The sequence below is a fragment of the Haemaphysalis longicornis genome, unplaced genomic scaffold (genome assembly GCF_048455015.1).
Source record: "Haemaphysalis longicornis isolate Haplotype H1 unplaced genomic scaffold, Haemaphysalis longicornis Haplotype H1 scaffold_7, whole genome shotgun sequence".
Lineage (NCBI taxonomy): Eukaryota > Metazoa > Arthropoda > Arachnida > Ixodida > Ixodidae > Haemaphysalis > Haemaphysalis longicornis.
Window position 1 is genome coordinate 90915677 of NW_027526422.1, and position 26229 is coordinate 90941905.

General features: G+C 46.3%; 1 protein-coding gene across 2 annotated transcripts in view; it reads right to left on the reverse strand.

The window, feature by feature from the left end:
• The window catches only part of LOC144146074 (glucoside xylosyltransferase 1-like), a 44874-nt gene extending 25590 nt beyond the window's left edge, over positions 1–19284 (reverse strand). Inside the window, exon 1 of one of the 2 annotated variants that reach the window (XM_077678010.1) lies at positions 13217–13240. The gene's annotated coding sequence lies outside the window, so the exon portion shown is untranslated. Of the gene's footprint in view, positions 1–13216; positions 13241–19172 lie in introns of those variants that run through there. The other variant, XM_077678009.1, reaches the window with a different exon arrangement.
• Positions 19285–26229: the final 6945 nt, after the last annotated feature.

The window sequence follows — 26229 nt, forward strand, 5'->3', positions numbered from 1 at the left end:
AAGTTCAAGTATCATGCAGTGTCCTTGGAAAACGAAAGGAAATCGGAAGATATTCTGGAAGGGCCAATTGCGACGCAAGCGGGTCGCAAACTCACTTGCGTCACAGTTGGCCTTACCAAATCGGAACGACTGGCGCACTGCTGAATTTTAAAGCGAAGCTTTAAGTCCGAACTGATGCCGTTGTACGCCAATACGACCTGCAGGAAAGCCAACTTTCTCCGACGATGATAATGAATTATCGTGGGTGGAAAAAAAAAACGCTTCTCGTGACCGCAATCGAACCAGGGTTGCACGCGTTACGAAGCCCGCGTCTATCCGATTGCTCGATTCGACATGGTCGAAGTGGTTTGAAAACTCAAATAACAACCAAAGAATCCTTCACGAGAAGAATGGCGTTGCTCTGCGTGCAGTAAGGCTGTTAGCCACAAGACGTTAAGCCTAACGTCATATCTCGGGGTTTAACACCTCGAGCCGGCACACCCTCAAAAAATTGCTCACTGAACGACAAGGAGCAGGTACAATTCTTGCTGTATACCCCTATCCCAAACGTTAGGCCTACGGAGGGCACACCCGAGAGTTGATGTGGGTGTTCTGGAAAAGTGGTGCGTGCTTCCAGAGTAGCCCATACTCGCACTGTGGAATTACCCACCCAAAGTACCACCACGGGATAGCCCCGCGTTCTACCCTCGTCGTCGTTAGACGGAGGGGTGCATGATTTTTTTTTTAAGTGATGTCGAAAGTAGCTGGTCCCCTGTCAAAAGTGGAACGTGTCGCCAGCGCAAACGTACGTTACCACTCTCCTAGTGTCCGGGCGAGCATTATTGCCACATTTATTTTTATTACACCTAAATAACCACATATATGTCAGCGGTGACCTCTTTCCCTCTCTCGGAAGAAGCAGCTGTCCCCTCAATATCGTTCTTTTTTTACGGGAAAGCCCGCAATATTATTTTCGTTCTGTAGAAAGTGCGGCAGTTTTTGCTCCCCATCAATCGTGTTTGCCTCTTTTGGACACCACATTGCCGAAGTCAATGCGATGTGAGCTCCGTTTACATGAATCCGTCGGAGTCGAGTGGAACCGGAGTGTCAGGGTACTCGTGCCCCGAAGGGTCCATGTAGATCTCGTACTTAGTCGTAAAGACCCGCCGCGGTGGCTCAGTGGCTAAGGCGCTGCGCTGCTGAGCACGAGGACTCGGGTTCGATTCTCGGCCACGGCGGCCGCTTTTCGATGGAGGCGAAAAGCAAAAACGCCCGTGCGTACGAGATTTCGGCGCGCGTTAAATATCCCCAGGGGGTCAAAACTAATCCGGAGCCCTCCACTACGGCGCGCCTCATCGCCTGTGTTGCGTCGGCGCGTTAAACCCTACAATCAATCAATCTTAGTCGTGAAGCTGGCATATCAAAGGATCCCTGGAGCACCCTTCGCTGACGCTATGGGTGCAACACAGCGCAGATCAAGTCGTCGACTCCAAATAGAATGTTTACACGTGACCAGTTTTAACAGAATAATACGGTGTAATAAATCGCATATATTCGAGCTCTCATGTAGTCTCCGGAGTCATTGCATACGCAGCGCTGGCTGGGGGGGGTGAGAGGCCTTGTAGTGCATACGTCAGCCAACAACCTCGAGCTTGAAACCTGTATCAATCAGGGTACAAATTGATGCTCTCCCCAACGCTTGTTTGCCTGATTTCCTTAATACTACTCCCTATAATGAGGATGATTAGGGATGATTAGGAGCTTCTCCTCTCTAACAACGTCAAGGAGTACAGCCACGTTAGTAATAACGCAGCCTCACATAACTTCGGCGTTAACAGGCTACTTTAGTTCAAGATTTGAAAGTTACCCTTTAATTCTCAACTTTTTTAACAACCTTCTAACCTTCTGTTCCCAATTTTTCCAAGTATTTCCAATTTTATGAGAACCTTAAACACAGCAGATCCTGAAAACTGCTACTGGACCTCCTCGGGGTTTTCGCATTCAGCTGCCGTATGTCGCATGGTTTCTGCATTCTTTTCCTAGCGTACAGCCAATGCTTCCTACGCCTGCTTGCTGATTAGCTTCGTTGTTCTCAAGCAGCCCACCCGGGCTTCAGAAAGCAATGCAGTTTAAACATTACAGACAACTACCCTTATTGGTAGTTGCCTCTGATTTTACGAGCCGCTCTGTGAACGTAGGATTACAAGACATTTTAATTACCTCTGCAGGAGTGCCTCAGGGGAGTGATTTTTCTCCTATATTCTTTACGCTACCATGCCGGACCTCCACCGAGCGCTGAAGAAGCACTGTAGGTGAGTTCGTTTATCTATATATATGCAAACGACATTTACGTTTGGTCATCGGCATATCAACACCCGTGGTTGGAAGTGATCGCTAAGAGAGAGATTCGCTTCGTACAAGCCTATCTCTCGTCGGTGGGATCAAGGCTGCCTGTAGAAATATCCTGTTTTGTTTTATTTTCAGCAAGAAAACACAAACCTACGCACCCAAGGTTACCCTCAGGATTCACGCGAATGTATCAGCTTACACGTGTCCAGCTTCTCGGCATCACCATGCACCTGTCGCCCAGAGAGCCGAATATGTAAGGCATCCAAGCGCTAATCGCAAGGTGTGGGTTCGGTCCCCATATTGGTCACGTATTTCTTATGGCTTTCTTTCCTATATAAACGTAAAATGTTAACTTCACTAATAATAGTAAAAAGCCAGCCTCGCCATTCTTCTCCTTTTTGTACGTAATGCATAGAAATATCCACTTACCCCAACTTCGTTTCGCTAAAGGGCGCTTGCGGAATCCCACACTTTAAGCGCACGGCTTGGCACGTGAGCACACGTCTGTAGGCCAGGCTCAAGTCGGAGACGGAAGTGACAGAGTCGGCGCTACTAAATGATTGCTGAAGCACTCGGTTTCTGTAACTCAACGACGAACTACCCTCTAGCCAGGCCGACGCCGTGGAGTCCTTGTAAAAGGTGCTTTATAATTAAATTTCCCTTAACGGAACCGCTATTCGCCGCTTCTTCCTTCAACCTGCCCTATATTTAGAAAGAGCCAGGTGGGATTCAACAGGGACTTGACGTACAGAGCTCGAGTGCTACGCAAGCAGCAGTAGAGTCGCACTGCGCCAAATATAGCAGCTTTTAACACATGTTTTGAAACGCGCGTTTGCAACCACTCGGTCTGAAATTTATTGCTCTTATTCTATATATATGTATGTATATACAGTACGTATGCGTCCCTTGTCACGAAGAGAAGACACGAGCAGCATTTCAATCTTTCAGGACCGAAGAAAGCTGGTTAGGGTGATTTCGTGCTCCCAATGTACAAAATATGTTACAAAAATGAAATCAACGAATTTGGCAGTCCAATAAATATATATGCGTAGTTTTATGTCGGCAAATCAAATGAAGCGGCCGTTTGTTTGGAGCGATTTATGCTTGAGCGTAATATCGTCGACAAGCGTGAGATCGGTTCTCCAGCTACCCTTCTCAGGGTGTACTCGCAAAGCTGTGGTACAACCCGTTTATACTTCACTCCTCTTATAGACCCGCGACTCACACAGTAAACACAGTATGAACCATGAATTCAGGCCCTACTGCCGCCTCTCTTTCAAAGTGACCGTCCACCGGGTTCTTAAACAAATAGTTTAGCTCCAACAGTACGAAACCCGGCTGTGTCTGTTACTACAAATAAAAGTGGACCACTTACAGGACTTGGGGTCAGTGACCATTGTAGTAAACTAAGAGTGACAAGCTTATTTGTTAATTGATTGGCATAGAGTTTTAATAGCTTTGTCTTTCACTCTCTGCTTCGTACCTCACTGTACGTAGAACGTCATTGAAGAATCGCGAGTATCCGGGAAAGTGGTGGGGCAAACCTATAGTGCGGTTTACCAACACAACATTCAGTTTAGTACGGAACGAAATGTTGCCGAAAATCAACTCACTCTGCTAACTTCGTCAAGCTTGCGTAAAAGTGAACACTCAACCCTGCACTTGTACTCGCCATCACGTTGTCAAAGGCCATAGCCGCTGGATTAAACTAGTTAGTGGTTTGTCGTGCGGACGCGTGTTGCTCGAGTGTTTCTTTGGCATCCTGTGAGAATTTATTCGTTTCACGTCGATGCGGCATTAGCTAGTCCTGTGTGTGCTAGCGTGAGCGCACACAGCATATTGCTTTCGTACAGTAGCTTGACTGGAGCCATTACAGTTGTGCAGGCGAAAGCTGTGGAACACAGCATTTTTTCGAAATGTCTGCAGAACCTGTCCATGTGGTGCAAAAGATGATATGTGCCTAATGAACCTGCAGATGTCCTCACCACCGAATGAATGTTGGCCGCCCATCATTCAATATTTCCTTGATGCGTCTTGGTGACTCAGTCTTGTTAGGGTACAGCGCTCCGGACTGTTTATAAGGCATGTTTGTGTGACCAAAGCATCTTCGACCACTCGCCGTGGTGGCTCAGCGGATATAATGATGGGCTGATAGGCCTATGGATGGGAGCTCAATCCTGGCCCCTGACGCCAATTTTCTGATGGAGGCGAAATACGGGAACACCCGAGTTTCGAGATTTACACGCGCTTCCAATTATTTCTTGGCATATATACTGCGCTCCACATAGCCCAGGTGTGGCTTGAGGGCTTTCAACTGCGAAAATGTAAATTTTAAAACCTCTTCTATCAGCTCCGCAGGAACAATTGTTCAGCAGTCCGTAATGGCACCTTCACTGGGTTCAATGTGAGCTATGAACTGATGTGCCAAAAGCTTTTGCTCGATCGTGTATTAAAGCAGCCCCTGTTTCTTCTTAGGGCATGAGGTATATCAGTCGAAACCATGACATGCGTGTCGTGCGCTCGATAAACTTCGCAAAATTCTGTTAAAATAGTAAAACGACATTTTTTTCTCTTTAAGCTTAGACCAAACATGCTCGAAGGTGTTTCTTCACACACTGCCGCAGGCTTCGTGTCCATTGGCTGTTCACCTCTGCTCTAACTCGGAGGTGGGGCCGCTAAAAGAGGCAGGCCTGGAGCTCGTGGGTAATAATGATAATCATTACCGATAGAAAATGGGGCATACCTACTCTGGGGGATCGGCCAAGAAGAACCGGGTTTCATTAACGGGTATGACTAAACAGAACTATATTCCAAGAGCGGAAGCCGCCGCGGTGGCTCAGTGTATAAGGCGTTGTGCTGCTGAGCACGCAGACGCGAGTTGGATTTCCGGCCTGGCGGCGGCTTTTCTGATGGAGGCGAAAGGCAAAAACACCCGTTTGTACGAGATTTTTACACACGTAAAAGATCCCCAGGCAGTCAAAATTATTCTTTTGAACAGCGCAAGTAGACGAGGACGAGAAGTGGACAGGACACAGCGCAGACTAACAACAGGTGATTTATTGCACGAAAATACTTAAATACATACTGTTCGGCAGATTCACACCGTTTGATGGGCACAGGAATAGAATCCTTCGGATTCCCCGCTCGGAATGGCAGCATCAAGCACGCCTGTGCCGGGAAGGGCTGTACCTACAGCTGCACAACCTAGGAGGAGTTCAAGGCGCCTCACAAAGGTACCGGGAATTCAGCGCCATCGCCGACAGGACTACGGAGTTTGTGTGGCAACAGACTACAACTCAACTTCGGAACATGCTACCGAGAAGGCTTCCACCCTCGAGCAGCAAAGTTCACGTTCTAGGTGAGAACCCGCTTCCACCTGATGTGCTACGCGTGTTGGGTCTTGGGCCGAAGTTCGCAGTGCCACCGACTAAGAATGCACCGGAACTTGTGTCTTTAGTGAGGCAGGTCTCCCGGTTTGCTCCGGACTCTGAGCAAGAGCGCTGCATATCTGAAGGTATGGACGTCCTCGCTCAGTGGAAACCTGCTATGTCCAAGTTGCCTCTGAAACGCACAGTGTCTTACCTAAAAGAACAGTCTCTGTCTTTACTGGCGGCGAATAAGGAACGTGGATTCGCCGTCTTACCGAAAGAGCTGTTTCATGTGAAAGCACGTGAGGCCATTCATTCTTAATTTGGGTCTCAGAATAACGTGAGGTTGTACGACGTCAGATTGAAAGCGATGAGGCTGTGTAAAGATTTGGAACTGTGTAGTGTGGTAAAGGGCATAGAAAAGAGTGTTAGTGACAGCCTCCGAATGTTTTTCACTGTTAAGACTCACAAAATTGACAACCCACTTCGCGTCATAGTCTCAGAGAATGGGTCTTGGCAAAAGTCCGTAGCATTGTACCTGAAACGCAACCTTGACTTACTTCCGATTGATGATCCCTTTCTAATTAGAAGTTCATCTGAAGTCGTGGCTCATCTTAAGGACAACAGTAATAGCAGCCTGTCGGCCTGCTCCGTAGATATAAAAGACCTGTTTTATTTTATACCCCACAAAGAGCTACTCTCCTGTGTAGAAGCGTGCGTAGATGGTTACGGGGCCTGTTTCAAAATAGTTCAGGCATCCCCGTTGACAATTTCTCAGAACTGCTCGCCTTGTACCTCCGGTCTACCTTCTCAACTTGGGAAGGCAACATCTGTCTTCAGAATAATGGTATATGTGTAGGCTCCTGCCTAGCACTCGTACTGAGTGATCTGTATTTAGCCTCCCTTGACAGGGTTGTCGCTAACCGCCTCCCCCAATGTAAAGTGGTTAAAACGTTCAGGTACGTTGATGACTATCTTCTCCTTATTGACACTACGAAAGAATGCTTAGAAAGTGCAGTATCTGATATCGTGAGTGTCTTCCAGAATCATTTCTATCCACTTTGTTTGACACATGAAACCCTGAAAGATGATAGCATCAGATTTCTTGATCTTCGTTTGCAATTTTCTGGTGGCCATGTATGCTGGGCCTACGAGCCTCGGTGCTTGAAACCCGTCCTCCCGTATAATTCCGCGCATTCTAAATTAGTAAAGCGGGGAATCGTAAACCTCTGTGTGTCAAACACGCTTAACAAATCGTGTGTTCACCTGATGGGAGCCAGCCTCGAATGACAGACGGCTCGGCTTACTGCCGCCGGATTCCCGTTGCTTTTACAGACTTCTGTAGCCGAGAATGTTTTGAAACAGGTGATGAATGAACGACGCAGGCAGGATGCTCCAAGAGATACAGAAAAAATGAAATGCACCACTATCCCTTACATTCACGCGATGTCACATAATCTGAAAAATATTGGGAAGCGCGTTGACGTAAACGTGCTCTTCTCGGCCCCTAAAAAGCTATCAAAAAGTGAATGAATGCTCCGTGTTCACCGATACTTGCACCACAAAGCATCGCACGCAGTTTGTGGATTGCTCGGTAGGCGTGGTGTATTCAATAACATTATATAAGTGCAAGAAGAAGTATATAGGGCAAACAGGACGATGTCTAAATGACAGATTACGCGAGCATCGCAATAATGTGAAGAAAGAAGATAACGGACATCTAGGCCTGCACTGTAAAGAATGTGGTTGCTACCCTGACCTGCAAAAATGCTCCATAATTCATAAAAGCAATAATCGACTGACGAGAGAGATAGTTGAAGCCTACGAAATCCTCTCCAACAAAGACGTGTGCGTCAGCTGCCCTTCTGTCATGCTAACCGACAAAGAAATTGCCTTTTTATCTTGTTAGTGAACGTGATCCGCCGTGTTGGCTCAAAAAATTGGATGTGTTTCTTTCCTCTTCCCCCTTTCCCCCATTTGTATCTTTCCCCACCCCCTTCCCTTCCTTTGTTGAAACAGAGATATGTATTTAAGTATTTTCGTGTAATAAATCGCCTGTTGTTAGTCTGCGCTGTGTCCTGTCCACTTCTCGTCCTCGTCTACTTGCGCTGTTCAAAAGAATGTCGTACCAACACGCCCAAGCTTATACCTTATGGCGAATTCCATTGGGAGAAGAGGACCAAGTGGAGCGAGCAGCCAGAGCAGCACACGGGAGAAACGGGGACGTGTGCTTTCGTTCCGCGAATGAAACATTCGCGGTGCTCCGGGAGCAGTGAAAAGAGGGGGAGGGCGGGATGTCAAGAGTCATGTGACCAAACTTTTCCCGCTCTCGCTTCCCGGAGCATTTCGCGCGCTCGTGTTGTCCGCACGCTGTTCATCGCCAGTTTTGCCAGATACGTGCCGGTGGTTTTGTGTCTGCCTTCCGCATGGCGACGAATGAAGAAGCCGAGCGGATGTTCATGTCCATGATAGGGTCACAATCGTATCTCCCAAAAATTAGCTGCGAACGATAACAGCATCCGCCGTCTTTTGCAGATACGACTCTACCTTCGGTCGCTGCTCCGGCGGGGTGAACAGGTGCTCGAACATAAACTCATGCAATGTCAAATCGTCGTCGTCGTCGCTGCTGCTGCTGCTGTCCGATGATGAGTTTGCGCTTGAATCTGTGGTGCTTTCGTCATCTAAAAGTAGCAGCATCGTCCAGACGGCCGCGCTTAGCTGCTGCCGTACGCACTGAGCGACTATCACGGCTGCTGGATTCCGCCATTTTTCCTCCGCCACCCGGGGATAAAACTAGAAATGACGTAAAAGAGGTCATGCGACTTCCTCGGCGTTCCCTGTTACTCGACCACTGGCGACGGAGCACCGAGAACTGCTCTCGGCTGCTCTCGGCTGCTCTCGGCGCCAAAAAAGTGCTCCTCCTCGACCAATGAAACACAACGCCCCTGCTCCTGCCCGACCACTGGAAGACGCCAGAACTCGCGAGAGCACTTTGGGTGCAGTTAGAAGTGCTCCTGTTCGCCCAATGGAAAGCGCTATTAGTCAAAATTAATCCGGAGCACTCCACTACGGTGCGCCTGATCACCTGCGTGAAGTCGGCGCGTTGAACCCTACAATAAATCAATCAATCAATCAATAATCCCACCAAAAATTTCGTCTGAACGATTAAAAAACGTAAGATAGCGGATGGAAGTAAAAAAATCAACCTGACCGGAATGGCTCTAGCACGGCGCTCGGTGGGGTCTGAATAGTGCTCCACACACTGCTTCGTCTTCGTGGCAGGTGAATGCGCTTGGGGGTAGGCACCCTGTCCACTTTTTCTGCTTTCCGTGTCCCAGCCGTAACTTAAGGTGTGCGAAGGTGTCGTTGTTTGGTAGTGCTGGGTTGGCGAAACGCGGTAAAGATTTGCTCTTTCGTTCAACTGTTCTATTGGTATTTAAATGCCGCAAATTGACCCCATACTTTGCAAGACAGTTTTGAGTGTGCACGAGTTAATCGTGGTATCAAAACTGGAACATGAGCGCTAACGTACCCTCGCGGGGAAGCTTTCGGTTGGCAAGCAATGTTCCAAGTGCCAAGCCCAACTAAAGTCAATATCCGAGTATCAGGCATGCCTGTACGTGCAACGTCGTGTGGTCTACCTGACATAAGATATAAAAGATATAAATTCAATCACCACCATAGATTAGTTGATGGGAATACCTTATCAATGACCTTGCTGCATGACAAAAGGTGACTTGTTCGAATACAAGGGGAGCTTTAAGTGCTAAACCTAGAAGCAGGGACAATATGTTGGTACTTGCCTTTTTTGTAGAAATACCTTATAGGGCTCCAACTTCAATAAATGACTCAGAAGATATCGCTCGTGGTTGGAATGTGCAGGGGCATATAGCGAGATATGTTTTGTTTCTGGTTGGCGTCGTCATTGGATCGTTAACAGAATGAAAATTGCTTCGGAGAATCGGCATTGTTATATGGCAAAGCCACCATTTTTGGTTTGTTTTTTTTAGTAGAAGTAAATCACTTTGCTGACGAGCTGCACATTGCGAAAACGCGAGCTCCCGAAGTAGCTCACCAGCCATCTTCGATGTTGTGCCCGTGCGCTTTCGACACTGCTTCATCCGCCATTTATTCCGACTATTTCTGAAACAAAGCTCTCGTCCTATTATTCCGGGCCTGCAATGCTTGACGCCGGACGAACGCTGACTTCACGCCTATTTTGCCGAGGAAAGAATTTTTATACGCTTGCGAAAAAACATTATCGTATTTAAAGTTTATTTCGTTCAGCTGCTTTTTGAGAACAACCTTAAACACCAAAGGTTAGCGCACACGCGCATTCATGAAAACTCCGAATTTAGAAGTTAAAAGAGTAATTACGAATGATGGCCAAGTATATAACAACGCTACGGGGCAAATTTGTTTATTTGAACATTTTAATTGGAAAAGTGTGCAATATTTGGATTGTTTGGCTCACTACGCTCAGTGCGTTGTTTTGTATGAAACTGAGGCGAACGTTCCCTAAACGTGGTTTCTGGCGCGTTTCGTTCTCAAGAAAATCATTGGTGCTAAATTTAGATAAAAGCGAGCCAGCAGTATACATGTTAGTTGAAATGAACTTGGAACATTGCTTACAGGCAAGGAAATACGAAACTTAGTTAGGTGGGCTTACAAATCTGCCCGGAGTTTGGGACCTAACAAACTAGTAAGCAAAATCAGCAGCGTGGTTCACTTGCCCGAAAGGCAGGGTTTCCGTATCCAAACCTCCAGCGGCGTGTAATGCTCCTCTTACTCAGCCATCTGTAAGTCTCATCAAGTTCCTACACCGAGAGCTCCACCTTAATTGTAGACAACGGCCGCCACTCCACAGAAGAATGAGCCAGGAAGCACACAATGATGATGTTTGGATGAAAGCACTATACCAGGATTGTGCACGAACGTTTTGAAAATACTCGTTTCGAACAGCATTATCTCAAGGGGTAATTTGCTTCTACGCTAGTGGGAACGGAAAGCACCAGATTGTTGCTCTACAACACCACATGCATGTGGTGTTGCTAACGGGAATACGTTTTTTCAAGTAAATAGAATTATATTTGCTGCCTGCAGAATGAATGAGGAGCTTTAGTACGTCAGCCAACTGAAGGGGAAATGTATATCCCAAGATACACTCTTGTCAATTTGTCATGTGGGAGGTACAACGTCAGCAGGTTCTAAGTGTTGTTCAAAGTAGCATGACGTCCACAGATCCTACTCAAACATCGATCTAAGCTGAAGCAAAAAAAAAAAAAACGTGTGAATAGATGGCAAAGAATGGTGGAAAAAAATGGCGTGTGGCAGGATAAGTGGAAAAAAAAAAAGAATTGGCATACGGCAGGATAAAGAGCTGCAAAGAAAATTTATACCCCATGCATGCGCTGAATTTATTTCGGTCAAAGAAAAAGAGCAAAACTAACCTTCCTACAAAAGCAGGATTTTGAACTTTCAAACGTAGGGAAGAGTCCTGCCGCTTTTTTAAGCCTTCTGTATTAAAAAAACAAAGGCTTTGGGAGCTGGAGTAATGAATTTCAATCGTGTGGCTAGATGCTCACAAATATAAGGGTTTCATTATATGTTAGAACGTACTCACATGTTACCATAAACTATCAACGCAAGCGCCTTCTCTGGTCAATAGCCGTTCTCTCGTGCGTCCCCCCATCGTGTGCAGCTTATGAACGGCTGAAGTAACACACTTAACCAAGGAAAACACAAATTTGGACCGCTGTCAGATCCGTGAACTGTATTGTTGATTAATGCGGAAATTTTAAACCCAGTTCCACCCAGTGGGAAATCTGCTTCATCGGAGCTGCGGTTCTCTTGTGTTGGCTCTACGACAACGGGTGCTCGCCCGGGAACGACAGCGCCGTCGCCACACAAATTCTGCGGTTCCCGCAGCGGAATCGACACCTAAGCATCAGGGGGGGGGGGTAGGAGTACCCTTTTCCTCTCCTAGCGGGAGAAAGGACAATCCATACTGCAGGACAACCGTGCCCTCTATCGGTGAGTCCCGGAACCGGTTTCTGCGACGCCGCCGGCAAGTCTGGGAACCCGCTCCTACCCCTGCAACAGCACCCCTGAACCCGCAGCCAGAACAAAACAGGAGGGGAAACGCCGCTTTCTATGGAGGCCAGATAACGTCACAAGCGCACCTAGGTTAATACTGCGGCATCTGTTGCGGGAGAAGAATCTGCGTGGCCACAGCGACCGGAATTGCACTGCGCAGCCTCGCAAAGAATTGTCGCCGCTATCATTCCGTCCATCAGAAGCCGCTACCCCATCTTTTCTTCGTCGCATCTATGAAAATTTGTAGTCGGCGTTGATTTTCGTTGTGACATTATCTGGCTGCTCGACCGCGCTTGCCGCAACGGCCCGCCTCACTGCCCATATATATTCGTACTTAGTGCCCCTGCATAACGCACGACCTACAGCAGACGGACGAAAAGGCTCAACCTACTACAGCTCCGCTGTTAACACTCTCCACGACTTTACACTGATGTCACGGTGTCTATTACCATTTTCGCGAAAGCGAAAAAGGAAGGAGCCCCAAGGCTTAGTAAGTATCGACGTGTTCTACGGTGCGAAATTGGCTGTTTCGCCTTTCTTCGACCATGCGGAGCACCAAGGGGAGATGTGCTGATGCCGCTTCAGACGCGTAGTGAAATCTCGCGCTATATAATGAGGACCAAAGCCATAGTTGAGCGGCTGTCTAGCGCCACGACCTCTCTTCAAAAGCCTAATTCCCTCCAAAACGACGAGACCGAGTCGGCTGTCCACCTCGGCCGAAAAAGAAAAGCTCAAATTCAATCGCGCCGACTTTGGCAGACACCGATCTCCTGTTAAGATATGTGAAGCTCGCGCTGCCATGCAAGAATGATAACGGAATAGCGTACGCAAAGGAACAGCTGCGCGACTGACGCAATATCCAAACTCTTGCCATCAGCAGCATTTCCGGGTTGGTGAGCATCAGCAAGCGACGACGTAAACTGATGCGACAGTGGATACCGAATTATAGAAGCACGTCGCAAACGATCCTTCAGGGGGCTCGTGCGGCGCCTTCGACCAGGGTGCCTCGATAAGCGTGCAGCCAGCCATACTACCTTCGACAAGTTCTGGTGCTTATCGGAAGTATGACGAATGTACTAATCTATGCGAAAGCATAGGTAGCATAGGCAGCCACAAAGTTCTCATTGGTGTAAACTGTCACGTGGGCTCCCGCACACTTCCTGCCCTAAAATAAAATCGCGCGCTATACCCTCATTGTTCATAGGGAGTCAGCAGTCGTTAAGTGCAGACATTGCTGTACTCAGCAAATGTTAATGCAAAAGTGCTCTTTGCTGAGTACGCCAACCCGAGCAGTGTACCTGAACAGAAGTACGTCACTAGAGAAATTAGTACGTTTAACCATTGTAAAAGTGTAAATGTCGATAATTGTAAGACCAAAACAAAAAAGAGAAAAAAGAGCACAACAAAACGAAACGAAGCCTCACCCAATTAGGATATTATTGGCCGAATCTGGCAAAAGTCGTCCGTTGCTGGAAAAAGGAACAGCTATTTCAGGCTGATGATAGGCCAACATATGGCAACCATTGTCAGTCTCAAGAAATAAAAAAATGGCTGCGGCTTAGCTCCGCTAACCTTGGATATGCAAAGAAAAAGCTTGGCTTAGTGTGGTTGAGTCTTGGTTTCGCTTGGTTAACCTTTGATTTAGCTGTATTGCCGACCACGTCTCATAGCCCTAACGTGGCTATCTGGGCGTGTTGGTTTAACATGATTACTCCTAATCGTGTCTCGCCTAAACCTAATCATTTGTTTAACATAACTCCTAATCATGTTTCAAAGCCGTTCGGTTCCCAGCGCCGCATGCATGGGAGGCTGCGGGGGGTTGGCTGCCTCGGCCGCAGCGGCGGTGGCGACCGCTGTCGGCACCCCCGGGCGCCAACAGCGGGCCCGGGGAATCACGCGATGCTCTTCGAGGGGTGTGTTGCCGGGGGTGTGTCTCCGGTGAAAAGGTCATTTGTGCATCCTCCACGAAATCGCTAGACGAAAGTAGCAAAGTGGTGCTTTAAAACTAAACAAAGAGAATATAAAAAAATGGCTGACGATTAGGACACTTCCTACAGCGAAATTTGTGCGCAGTGCGAACTGCAGTCTTCTGGATGATGGCGCATACCTGCCTGGCTCACGAATTGATCGCTGCGTCAGCGATCGCACGAAGGCGCGCGCTAAACTCTTGCGTTGTCTCGTAACGCGTCACCGCGGGGTACCATGTCTTGTGCCTGTCGCAATACTTTCATTCTCCGCTTTCCTCTTTACTCTATGTCCGGTGGCCGTTTCGTTCTGTCGGTTATCTCGTAGCGCGTCGCCGCCGGAGGGAATGTCTCGCGCAATATCCAAAAACCGCCCTCCCTCTCACACTTGCGCCATACGTTCCTCCTTTGCGTTCCTGCTCATGCTATCTTTTCTGTCTTCGGTGTCCCCTTCCTTCGTTTGTTTGCAACAAGGGACGACGACACCGTGAAAGCATAATAGCGGGCGCTTAATGAAAGTGAACTAATGAAAAGCTCTACGTAATACAGTGGCCTGTGCTATTAACAATAAATAAATATAAGTTGTGGTAAATAAAAGAGGACTGCAAGTCAGATAACCAAATACTAGTACTATTTCTAATCTACCGCCTTTTTACGAATAACTATAACCAAAGCTACTTCAAAATGAAATCAGTATTTGAAAGGACTGTATAATTCATCTCTCTCACGCGGTTAACGCAAAACAGGGACTTGCACTAGAGTGGTACAAGCTGGTGCAAGCTGGTGTAAGCTGGTGTGGTCATGCCCTTAAGGTGGCATGACCACACCACATTGTCGGCAGATGCTCATTATTGGCTGCATCCCGTATGAGTTGTCCCATACGTTGACCGAGAAGAAATGGTGCAACACTCAATGTTGCAAACCCTATCCACGGAACTTATACCTGTGAGGCTCGTAAATAGGCGACTGTGCTGGCTTGAAAGAAAACCCATTAGCGTGTGCCTAAGTTCTGTCGCTTAGCATATAGATATGAGCATTGTTGTGGAAAATTGCGAGAGAAATTGTCCTTATCTCCGCTTTACCTGATATAGTTTGCTTCATATTTTTGACACCGAAATTCGATTGTGTCATTACCAGACTCTTTAAGCATCTTAAAACAAATGTGCAGAAATTCAGTGAACTGTATATATATATATATATATATATATATATATATATATATATATATATATATATATATATATATATATATATATATATATATATATATATATATATATATATATATATATATATATATATATATATATATAGCATTTTAGCATTGTGTGCGCTGTTTACAGCTAAACATGGCTGCCATTAGCGACAGACGTCCGATTTTTTTCTGCTTATTAAGTTTTATTTTGTTTCTTTTTGCCAATGAAATGAATTTGGTGTTGACTCGGCCCCTACGTGCCAGCGCGTATGGTATTACAGTGCAGCGAGCGCGCGTCGGACAACGATAGTAGCGTCAACGCGTCATGTGCACGTGCGTGCGTGTGCTATAAACAGTTAGCGGACAATGGAACACGTGTGGCGCGTACCAAGCCCGGAACACGCGGACAACGGCCCCGTCTGGTATAAAAACTGCTTTCACGGGTGCGGTAGGGGGTAGTTCGATGGAGCAGCTCGGCGGCGGCAGAACCAGGAATGGAGCAGCAAGGGGCCGACAACCGGACCGACGACCCCTGGCCAGCTCGAACTAGCCAGAACATGTGGTGGGTGCACACGGAGGGGCCTGGTGCAAGGACTCGAACGTTGTCGTGAGTGTAGAGCGAAGCGCGGTATCATTTTTCTGCACAATAGGTGCAGTGCGTTTTTTTCAGTGTCGTGTTGTTTACATGACCGTATGTGTTAGGAGCTGCTGTTTCTACTCATTTCATTTTTGCTTTACTGTCCAGGAATAAACCGGGGATTTCTGTTTCTTTCGTGCCGGCGTCACTTCGCCGGGTGGGGTCAGGGTCGCGAACCCTTCGCACATGAAGGAGGTTCCTTCAATTTGCAACATTATAGGGATGCGGTGTTCCCCTCGGTAAATATGTTTTTTACAAAGATGCAAGGCGTACTGCACATTCGCCCGTTTACGCTAATTTTTAATTCGGGTTTCCGATGTTCTTTTGCGCACTTGTTCCATTTAATCTTCGGTGTTTTGGCAGACGCACAAGATACACATTTTCGATTTTGTCAGATCATTTCCGTGACGTTTATTTTCCGATTTTTCTTATTTTTTTACTTTTCGGAATTCTGTCTGAACAATTACCCCAGTTTACGCTATTAAAACGATTAAACGAGTTACGTCAGCGAAATCTGCATTTCTGTAGCAATGCAGATTTGTAGAATTTTGTAGGAATAGTGATGCACTGTTCGCCATTTTCACCATTTCTTCATTGGTATTTCGAACGTTTTTTTTTTGCGAAATTTCTTTGTTTATTCGTCTGTTTTGGGAGAGATGAGACGATGCATATTATTGATTTCGGAAGATCATTTTCGCGAAAGTTTTATTTCTTCGATTTTTATTATTCATAGGTTTCTCAAAATTTCGCCCACCCTATTATTATCCTACGTAATTTTAACTATTCACGGTGTTAGTTGCCAAACCCGAATTTTGGTGGAAATGCAGGGCGCTATACGGTTCGCCATTATCGCCGTGTTTTGTTTGTACTTTTAAATTCCTTTTGCGAACTTTTTCTGTTGGTTAGTCGGTTTCGCGGGAAGAGCATATGATGCATAGTTTCGATTTTGTAAAATCAGATTTCTGGAAATTCGGCTTTTTGTCGTTTGTTATTTTTGGTTTTTCAAAATTCTGTCCTCCCAAATTATATCCATTTACGATACTAAAACGAATAATGGTGTTTCTTCCAGCAAATCGGCATTTTTGGAGAAATGCAAAGCGTTGCAGTGTTCGCCATTTAGCAATTCTTTTGTATTTTTAACGTCCTTTTGCTCACTCTGTTTATTCTTCGGTTTTTGGCGAGAAGTATAATATTCACACTTTAATTTTGTCAAGTCATTGTTGTGAACTGTTTTGTTTCTTATTTTTGTTTTTTTTTCTAAAATTCTGTCCACCCAATTATCTCCATTTACGACATTATAACAATTCAACTTTCAATTTCCGGCAAATCTGCATTCTTGTGGGAATGCAGGGCACACGGTTCCCCAATTTCTCCATCTTTCATTCGTTTTTTCTTACGTTCTTTCTAGAAATTTTCCGTTCATTCTTTGGTTTTGGGGGAGATGCATCAGTTGCATATTTTTGATTTTCGCTGGTCAATTGTGTTAGTGTTTGTTCTAGTTTTTTTATTTCTTGGGTTTTAAAAATTCTGTCCTAACAATTAACTTTATTTACGGTATAATAACGATTAAAGTTGTTACTTCCGCCAAATCTGTAGATTTGTCGAATGTAGGGCGTTACACGGTCCTGGCTGGAGGTGGGAGTGGGGGGGTGGGTACGAGGCAAAGAAGGCTACGCATTAAAAAACTGTGGCCAACCACGCCCGAATGAGGGAGCAACAAAATCGCACTGAAAGAGGCGGTTTGTTTTACACAAAAGTTGTGTTGCTACTTTCTGTTCCCTATCGCTGTCCTCGATCGTGCATTCAGAACAAAAGAAAACATCACAGGCAATGAAAAATCGGAATGGACGGAACAAGTGAACTCGTAAAAACTGCACAATATATCCAAAGTGCACACACCATATCTACATACCTGATGCTTGTAACCGCAAGAGCTGGTGAGCGTTCTTTTTTTCTTTTAAAATCGTGGTGTGCTCAGTATCCCGTGGTAAACGCGAAGTTCAGGATGCAAAACTCAAAGGTGGGCAAGTTGGCAATGCATATCTTACAAAATACAGCGCGAAAAACGGACGGGACGAAAGAATTGCCACAATACCACCGTTCACTCTGGACTAAGGGTTTACAGTTAAACCCGGATGTAAGGAAATTCGCAATTTTTCGTTACATGCAGGGTTCCGTGACATGCCTGTTTCGAGTTAATGGACCCCGTAAATGAAGCAGAAACTAAATCAAAATGTTAGACATCAGGGATGGTGAACTCTCCCTTTAAGAATTTATTCCGCGGTGAAAAGATGCGTGCTTTGCGTTTTGTGCTTTCACACAAAGTTAGTCAGCACACGGCACGCGAAAGAAAAAGGTCACTTACCCCTGTATCCGCAAACATAACTTAATCATCAATTTTGCCTTTTGACACTCCTCGGTGCCATAAACAATTGCAATGAAGAAACCTATGCTACAAGTACGTCTTTTCGCGAAATTGATGCTCTTTGCGTGTTAAAACTTTTTGACCACGTAGAAGCTGGGTTACTGTCGTGGAAAGAAAAGTTTGTCGTGGAAAGAAAAAAAACTTATCGTTTTCTGGCAGCAGAACTCATCGCCGACTAACCTACACCTCAGAAAGAAGTTGATACGGGTGACTATACCCCGACAGGCGGGCCTAGCACCTAATAGACGCTTCGCGCACACTGGAACCGTACGTTAGTTTGCGGTGTGTGCAAAGTTCGCTAAATTAGTGCATATCTACAGCCCATTTTTTAGAGAAAGTGCAAAACACAATCGCTCATTAGCCTAGCGAATTTGTTACATCATGGTTAACCGTCGCCATGCCTTCTTTACATAGAGGTCGCTAACACATCGGTTTCAATGAGACTGGGATGGGAATTGAAAAACGTTGTTAAATCCAGGTATACGTTACATACAGGTTCGTCACATCCAGGTTTAAATGTATAAAAGGAACAAAGAACTTATGCAAGAAAAAGTGGACATGCGCACGCTAACTGAACTCAAAGGATCGGCTCCTTCCTTTAAACCATTAGTTGGAAGTCAGCGCTTGCGTTGTGCCCATTTCTTTCATCCCGTTCGTTCGCGCGCTTTTTTTCTAAGACATAGTTAAGGACTGCCTAAGCTGAGTCTGAGTCCCGGGCCTGTGTACATTTCATTCCTGCCCTGAGGGCATTCCCTGACGCCATGGTCTTGGCAATATGGCGAATGCAACATCAGTCCATTGATTTGCAACAGTGCAGTGCATGGCGTAAACTTGAGAAACGAATCTGGCAGGCTGGTATGTGCTACAAAGAACCTCTAAAAAAAGTGTTGCGTTGGGCTGAACGTAGCGGAGTATATAAGACAGCGAAAGAACATTGAAGGGGATCAACATTGGTGTAGTAAAAGAAATCATATATAAAGGCAGCACAACATCACAAACACAAACCATCTGACGTTAAACTTGGTTTCTCTTGCAGAATCGGCACTTCAAAATATACAGGCCTAGACGGGGCTCATGGGGCACGGAAATTGATCCGATTTAATCTATGCAGCAGGGCAACAGCATTCATAGCTGGGTTGTAAAACACTGCCGTTCCTACCTTTTGATGGTGGGTGAGCCGGTATAATAGCCGTTGGTTTCTGCTGAGACTATTGGCTGCCTTTCGGGAACGGAACGATGTTTAAAGCTTCGAACTAATCGCTAGGTCCCTGGCTTATGAGACTAAATGTACTTTGAAGGGCAAAGATAACGCAATTGTCACGCGAATATTTACATAACAAATGAGCTTTCGTTCGTACAAATGGCCATCAGTCAAGACCCAGCGAAAATATTTGCGCACACTGCGCTCCCGCTGCGACTCAAGGGAATTTTGCCGAGAATAACTACTTGATTGAATGTCATTGACTACGTCACTTCAAGCGGACGAAGAGCACAGACTATTTAGCAAGTAGGGCGGCGTCAAGCAAACGTTTTGACACCGTTTCGACCGAGCATTTCGACATAAATATATACTCATTACAAACACGTGCCGAGGAAGAACCATCGAAGTGCGGTTCGATAAACATAATATAAAACAGCAGGCCTTGATACATAAAACCGATAATCACCTACCTCAACGAATTCAATAAGAACAGAAATTCCTGTTCATGCAACGCCGCCGATGCATGGCTGACACATTTGCCATCGTTTTTTTTATATATATAATGCTTCCATTATCTCTCTGGTCTATTGGCGGTTGGGTCGCCACAACACGCTCGTGTAAGAGAGGACAGCCTTTTTCTTAGCTTCTTTCTGTGTTGTTAGTGCAATGCCGAGTGATGTGTCTATGGTGATTGTTCTGTAGTGACCTCCGTCATTCCATGAATAAAACATTGATACAGCGGCCTGTCTGGCCAATGTAAACGCTATCACATGACAATGGCAAGGAGTCCACAACTCCCTCGGTGCGCCGCAGAAACGGAGAAGCATGCTTTTGGAAAAAGGGTTCACCGCACGGGAGACGAGGACGACGAAGAACACAGGACAAGCGCTGGTCCTGTGTTCTTCGTCGTCTTGATTGATTGATTGTAGCATGCTTGATTGATTTATTGTAGGGTTTAATGTGCCGACTCAACGCAGGCGATGAGGCGCGCCGTAGTGGAGGGCTCGAGATTAATTTTGACCACCTGGGAATCTTTAACGGGCTTCGAAATCTCATACACACGGGTGTTTTTGCGTTTAGCCTCCATCAGAAAAGCTGCCGCCGCGGCCGGGAATCAAACCCGTGATATCGGGCTCAGAAGCGCAACGCCTTGGCCACTGAGCCACCGCAGCGGGCCGAGAAGCATGCTTAGCGCTCCAGCAGTGCCAGCCTGACAACCTCCTCTCGACCAGTTTGCAAAGCTTGCCCAATTTATACGGATCATAAAAAATGAAGGAATCTCACAGTAATGCGTAAGACCTGAAGGTAGCGAAGCTGTACACAACAGTTGCGATGTTTTTTTTCTGGGCACGTGTTTGTAATGAGGATATATTTGTGTTTACGCGTAACAGTTGCGAATTGCGCCATCGTGTGTGTCTCTTCGTCCTGTCTCAGGCACTACTTAACAATGTTTCCGATACTCCCCTCCGAGGACCCTAACGCAAGCAGTTCTACACCTTGTATTGGCAGAAGAAGACATGTTAGGTGAATTTAGTACAATTATTTGTAATAATAGTGCAAGTGCAGATCGTTCTGCAGAAGGAAGCAAAGAAATACAACAACGAACTAAACAACCGGACAAACAAATGTCCCCGATTTTACCGCTGAAAGCCATACCGTACAACCGTCGTCCTGCACAAAAAATAGAAACAGGAAAAATGAAAAGGAAACAAGAACAGATTAAAACAGAAGCAATTAAATCGCAAAACACTACAAATTCAAGCTTCGTCGAGCAAGTAAAAGAATATAAGAAATGCAACAGATAAATACTTGAAATAAACCAACGTATTTAGAAACGTATAGGTAATGTAGCGCCCTTAGGCGATTGAAAAACAAATGAAAAATCAGAAAGTAAATTGTGAAATGAGCACTTTTTGGCGTTTCAAGCACCGTACCTGTACCTACACTGGAGGTGCAACATAGTGGAGGGTTACTAATTTAGACCACTTAAACGCGTTTAACGTTTAATCTGCGAACGCCGACGTTATAGGGGCGAAGCCACTATACGGGCTCGGGCTGCCGGCGTCTCATGTCGTCATCGTCGTCGTCGTATGTCGTCTCATTTAGTCACGGTACTAAAAAACCGGGACACTCGTTTTCCAACGCCTGGTGCTAGAACGTAACGCTTACTAAAAGAACACACGGGGACACCGGTCTTTCAACACCTTGCGCTGAAACGCTTCGTACTTCAAAGACACGAGACTTTTGCAGCGAAGCTGTATACTTCCACCACCAAACGGTTTCAGCTCAGTGGGAAAATCGACAAGGCGCCAAGAATACACTTATACACTGCATGCTTCGTCCCTCCGCAGGTTTCACGTCAGTAGAGAAGGCCTGGGATTTTTTTTTTACCTCCACGAGAAAAACTGGCCGCGACAGTGACTGACGTGCGTTTTGGGGCTGAGCAGCACAATGACTGCAGCACTGAAAATGAGCGCACGAAATCAGAAAAGTGTGCCTAATCGAGCGCCATTGCAAAATATAATAAAAACAAAACAAAGAAATGCAATATGAGTTCAAATAATAACAAAGGCTCATCCATTTGTTCGCCTTGAGGCGGTTATTTCCAAGGAAAATTAGAAAAAGAAGAAAAAGTCGCTGTCAGGATTGGCGTTTCTTTAAAGCCACCGCGGAAACGTAAGGTTACCACAGACACATTATGAGAGTGCCTAAGCATTATAGACATTTCTGCAAATTTTATAACGTTTTTCCCTCTGCCTCGCACTTTTCTTGTTTTCCCCCGTCTTCTTACATTTTTGTATTTTTCTTTGTTACTTTTCTGCTTCACAACTGTCGCTTTTTCCGGAATTTTTTGTGTCTGCCGCCGTCATTGTGATACAGAGAATTAACTGTTACAGAAATTCTACGAATCTTTTACTGATGCGCCAGCATTCTCACGCAGCATCTGTCCTCCACAAAACTTATGTTTCCTTGATGGCATTTCAGTGACACGCCGTTCCCATGGCGTCTAGCTTGTTTCATTAACTTTTTAGGGGCAAAGCCCCTTAGGAGTTCGGGCTGTCGACGTGTAATGTAGTTGTAGTCGTCGTCTCGTGTAGTCACTGTACTAGAACACAGGGGCACTCGTTTATGCCTCGCGCTGGAGCGCTTCGTGCTTGGAAGAAGCGAGACTGTCACAGCAAAGCTGTATACCTCTACCCCCCCAACGGTTTCATCTCCGTTGGCAAAAGCGCGAAGGCGCCAAGGATACACTTATACCATGCATGCTTTGCCCCTCCCCAGGTTTAACATTAGTGGAGATGGCCCGGGATTTTTTTTTTAGTTATTCGCAACCTGACGGTGGAACATAGGGTTCATTGACTGCGTGAGTTATTTTCAGACTGCCTTATTTTTTCTTGCATTTCACGCATGAAGGAACGCCGCCAGATTACGCACTTTTTCACGCTACGTTATCCTCCGTTTTTGCTATATCTTTGGTCTTTGCTTTTTCTCGTTTTTATTAGTTATTCGCGTCATGGCGCTGGATTAGGTAGATTGTTGCAAGTTCGTTAGCTCGTTTTGTGTGATTTTTCCGCGCATATTTTTTTCCTTGGATGCACAGTGCTAGCCAGATTTGACTGTCAATATTTAAACTGAATTTTTTCTCTTGTGCTATTTATATTTTTGTCATTTTTATTTTACAGCTCAGCTGTACATATGGCTAGTCATCTGCAGGTTTCTGGTGTCCGAGTCAGAATAGAGTTCCGGTATATAGCACGCCCCCCCCCCTACCCCCCCTACCCCCCCTCCCCCCCCCCCATCACCCCCCCCCCTCCCTTCCCCGTTTGGTCATTTCGCGTTCATGAGCTATCTTGAGATTTTGCAGCATACCGCACCCGTAGACTAACACCACGCTATGCTATACCGCACCACGCTAGGACGGGTGTATTCTACCTTCTGCCTTATTTACCCATATTCTGGGCATCCCATTTTTCGAAGACAAGAAATATAAAAAGTCACGAGCCGGCCTAGAGGTTGGTCATTTCATCGTCACGTGCGTTTTCTACACTCCCAACATTTTGCTTTTTGACAGCAAGCACAATGAGCACGAAAAACAAACTAGACGATGCAAGCACTGTCTCCGAAAGGACATCCGCAATAAAGCTGCTACCTTTATAGGTATTCAAAGAGCACGTAAGCACAAGCAGGTACTCGTGATGAAGACTGATAAATGCCTTGTCTTGGCATGTTCATGCTATTTTATGTTACGTTCCCCCTGTAATGCTTTGTTCCAACCGTGCCACTGCAATAATGTCAGTCTCTCTAATGTTCTTGAGAGGCTGTATGAATGCCCCTTATCAGGGGACCTTGAATCTAAAGAGCATTTAGTCCTGGGTTATGTTGCCTCTGTTACAGTATGTCATAGTTGAAATCCATAAGCTCAAGAGTTAATTTATTTGCTCCCGGCCAATTCTGTGCCTAATATTGAAACTTAGAAGTTGTAACTTTTGTTTCAGTATACTTGATTCAGTTTTGTATGCGAACACTGCCTCATGTTTATATGCATAACCAGCAAATGTTGCAGAGACATGTTTCCTTAAACCTCTTCATATGCGATAAATGTATTTGTCATTTCAGGTTCAAGTGTTCCAGCGTCCATCTCATCCCGTGAAGGGTGAAGATGAGGGGACGCCTGGTGTGGCTCGTGGATTCACTCTGCTTGCTCTTTCAGAAACGACTCCAGCACGAACCGGCGACTGCGGAGCTGCCTGATTTTTTCTGCACGCAGTTGGTTATAGGGCGGTGCTATTTGACAGCAAGCAAAGGGCACACAAAAGGTAGAAGCTTGTGGCACACATAGAGGACGGAAACAGAAAGGATGCTTGGAGGACGCAGAAAGTCAGTGGCTAAATTTCAATACAGGGGACACACACAGGACCAATGTGGTCTATTGGCTTGGGGAGATACAGGGGACACGAAAAGGCTGTATGGTGTCTGTTGCCTTTGGGAGATAGACTGGACGCATGAAGACGGAAACACGAAGAACACGGAGGGGGGGGGGAGGGGGGAGGCGCAGAAAGTCGGTGGTCAAATTCTAATACAGGGGAGGCAAACAGGACGTACACAGTCTATTGCCTTTGGGACATAGACTGTCTTTTGACTGGACATTAGAATTTTTATAAGGGACTCCTGTCAAACGTGCCTATTTAAGTCCACTTACGCCGAGTGCAGCAGGGCTCCCCGAATGACACTGGTTGCGCGCTGCTAAACAACAAAATAAAGTGCCCTAGGCCATGATATTAGTGACCAAAGCTTGCGTAAACATCCCGCAAAATTACTTAAAATCCCCCCTTTGTAACGTGAGAAGCAATGAAAACACTTCAGTCTGTTTATAGTGTTCGACACTGCAATCGGCGCCTGTCACGACTGCACAAAAAACGCCGACAGGATGGCGACTGAACGTCCACGGTCATATATATCTTCACTGTTATTCTCTGCGCCGGAAATACCAGAAGCATTACAATCAAGGAAAAGTTACGAGAGAGCCTGGATTGCTGCAGAAAAAGCTGAATCTCGAAAAGAACCACAAAGCCACGACAAACGACCGACGCGAACGCCGCAGAGAACGGCCGCAATGGAGCAACGAAAGCAGGCGGCGTTTGCACGTCGTTGGGCGAGCGAATATTAGATGCGGAGCATCTGATGCTTGGGGCTGTGTACCTCCCTCCCTTGTCCGCCGTCCGCAGTCTACTGCGCATGCGCGTCTCTTCAGCCCCGTCGGCGTTTGGGCTGACGTCAGCGCAGTCCACTATAAAAAGAAATGGTTAGGCGGCGCCCGGGTTTGATTCCACGACTCTCTGGCCGCAACGGGAGGTACGTGGTGCTCTTCCCACTGTGCTACAAATCGAAACGAGAGCATGTGCTACGAACGCGCCTTATGTCCTTCACTCATTCAAACTACGTCAAGAGCCTACTGAAACAACGAAGGCGCGCGAAGCTGAACGTCAAGGGAAACGACGAATTGAGAACTAAAGGGAACTTCAGTCGATCCCATGCCTGCTTCGCATACTACTCAGGGTTCCCCTACGGGAAGATGGTGTAATTTGTTTTCTTGTTTTTCAACGCTGGTCCTTCTTTTGTAAAAATTAATCAGCAATATATATCCCTAATTACATTTAACATAAATTATATCATCTAAACGCACCTTTTTTGGTGTAATGTTTCCAGAATTTCAGAGCACTGATGACGAGACAACTCACTCCGTGTGCCGGCGTGGGTTAAGTGTTTTGGGAACACACTCAGCTTGATGTGCGTCCCATGGAAAGTGTCATTCACGTCTGTCGTTTAGCTGCCCTCGAATGACACGTTAGTCGAGGGCGCTCCGTGGAAGTGCACTTACTCAGGCATTGATTTATTGATTCTGGGGTTTAACGCGCCGAAACTACTCAGGTTATGAGGCTCGCCGTAGTGGAGGGCTGCGGATTAATTTTGACCACCTGGGGATTTTCAACAAGCGCCGAAGTCTCGAACACTTTTCACTTTCCGCCTCCGTCAGGAAAGCGGCCACCGCGGCGGGGAATCGAACCCGAGTCCTTGGGCTCAGCAGCACAACGCCTTAGCCACTGAGCCACCGCGGCTGTTACTTCTACAGGCGCGTTTTACGAGGGTTATAACTACCCGCTGTGTCACGGCATTCAGTTTCGGCAGGTCCGCCGGCCTCTCGTTTTCTCGCCACCAAGCGTCCTGGGGCGGTATTCTCGAGTTTTGTCCCTTTTGCGTCCCTTTCAAAAGTGTCCCTTTTGGCGAGCCCTGATTGGCTAAAAGCAAACAACCGGAAGTGACGTAACGCAAGCGCAACAAACTTACTGTCAACGCCCACTGCTTAACCGGAAGTACGTCACGATGAAAGGGACTCAAAAGGGACGCTTTCAAAATGGACAGTTACGAGAATACTGCCCCTGGAAAGTAGTGGGGCTGCTGTAAGAAGAGGGTCTCTGCAAGGTCCCGAGTCGCCGCGTTTCTAACCCGTCGATGC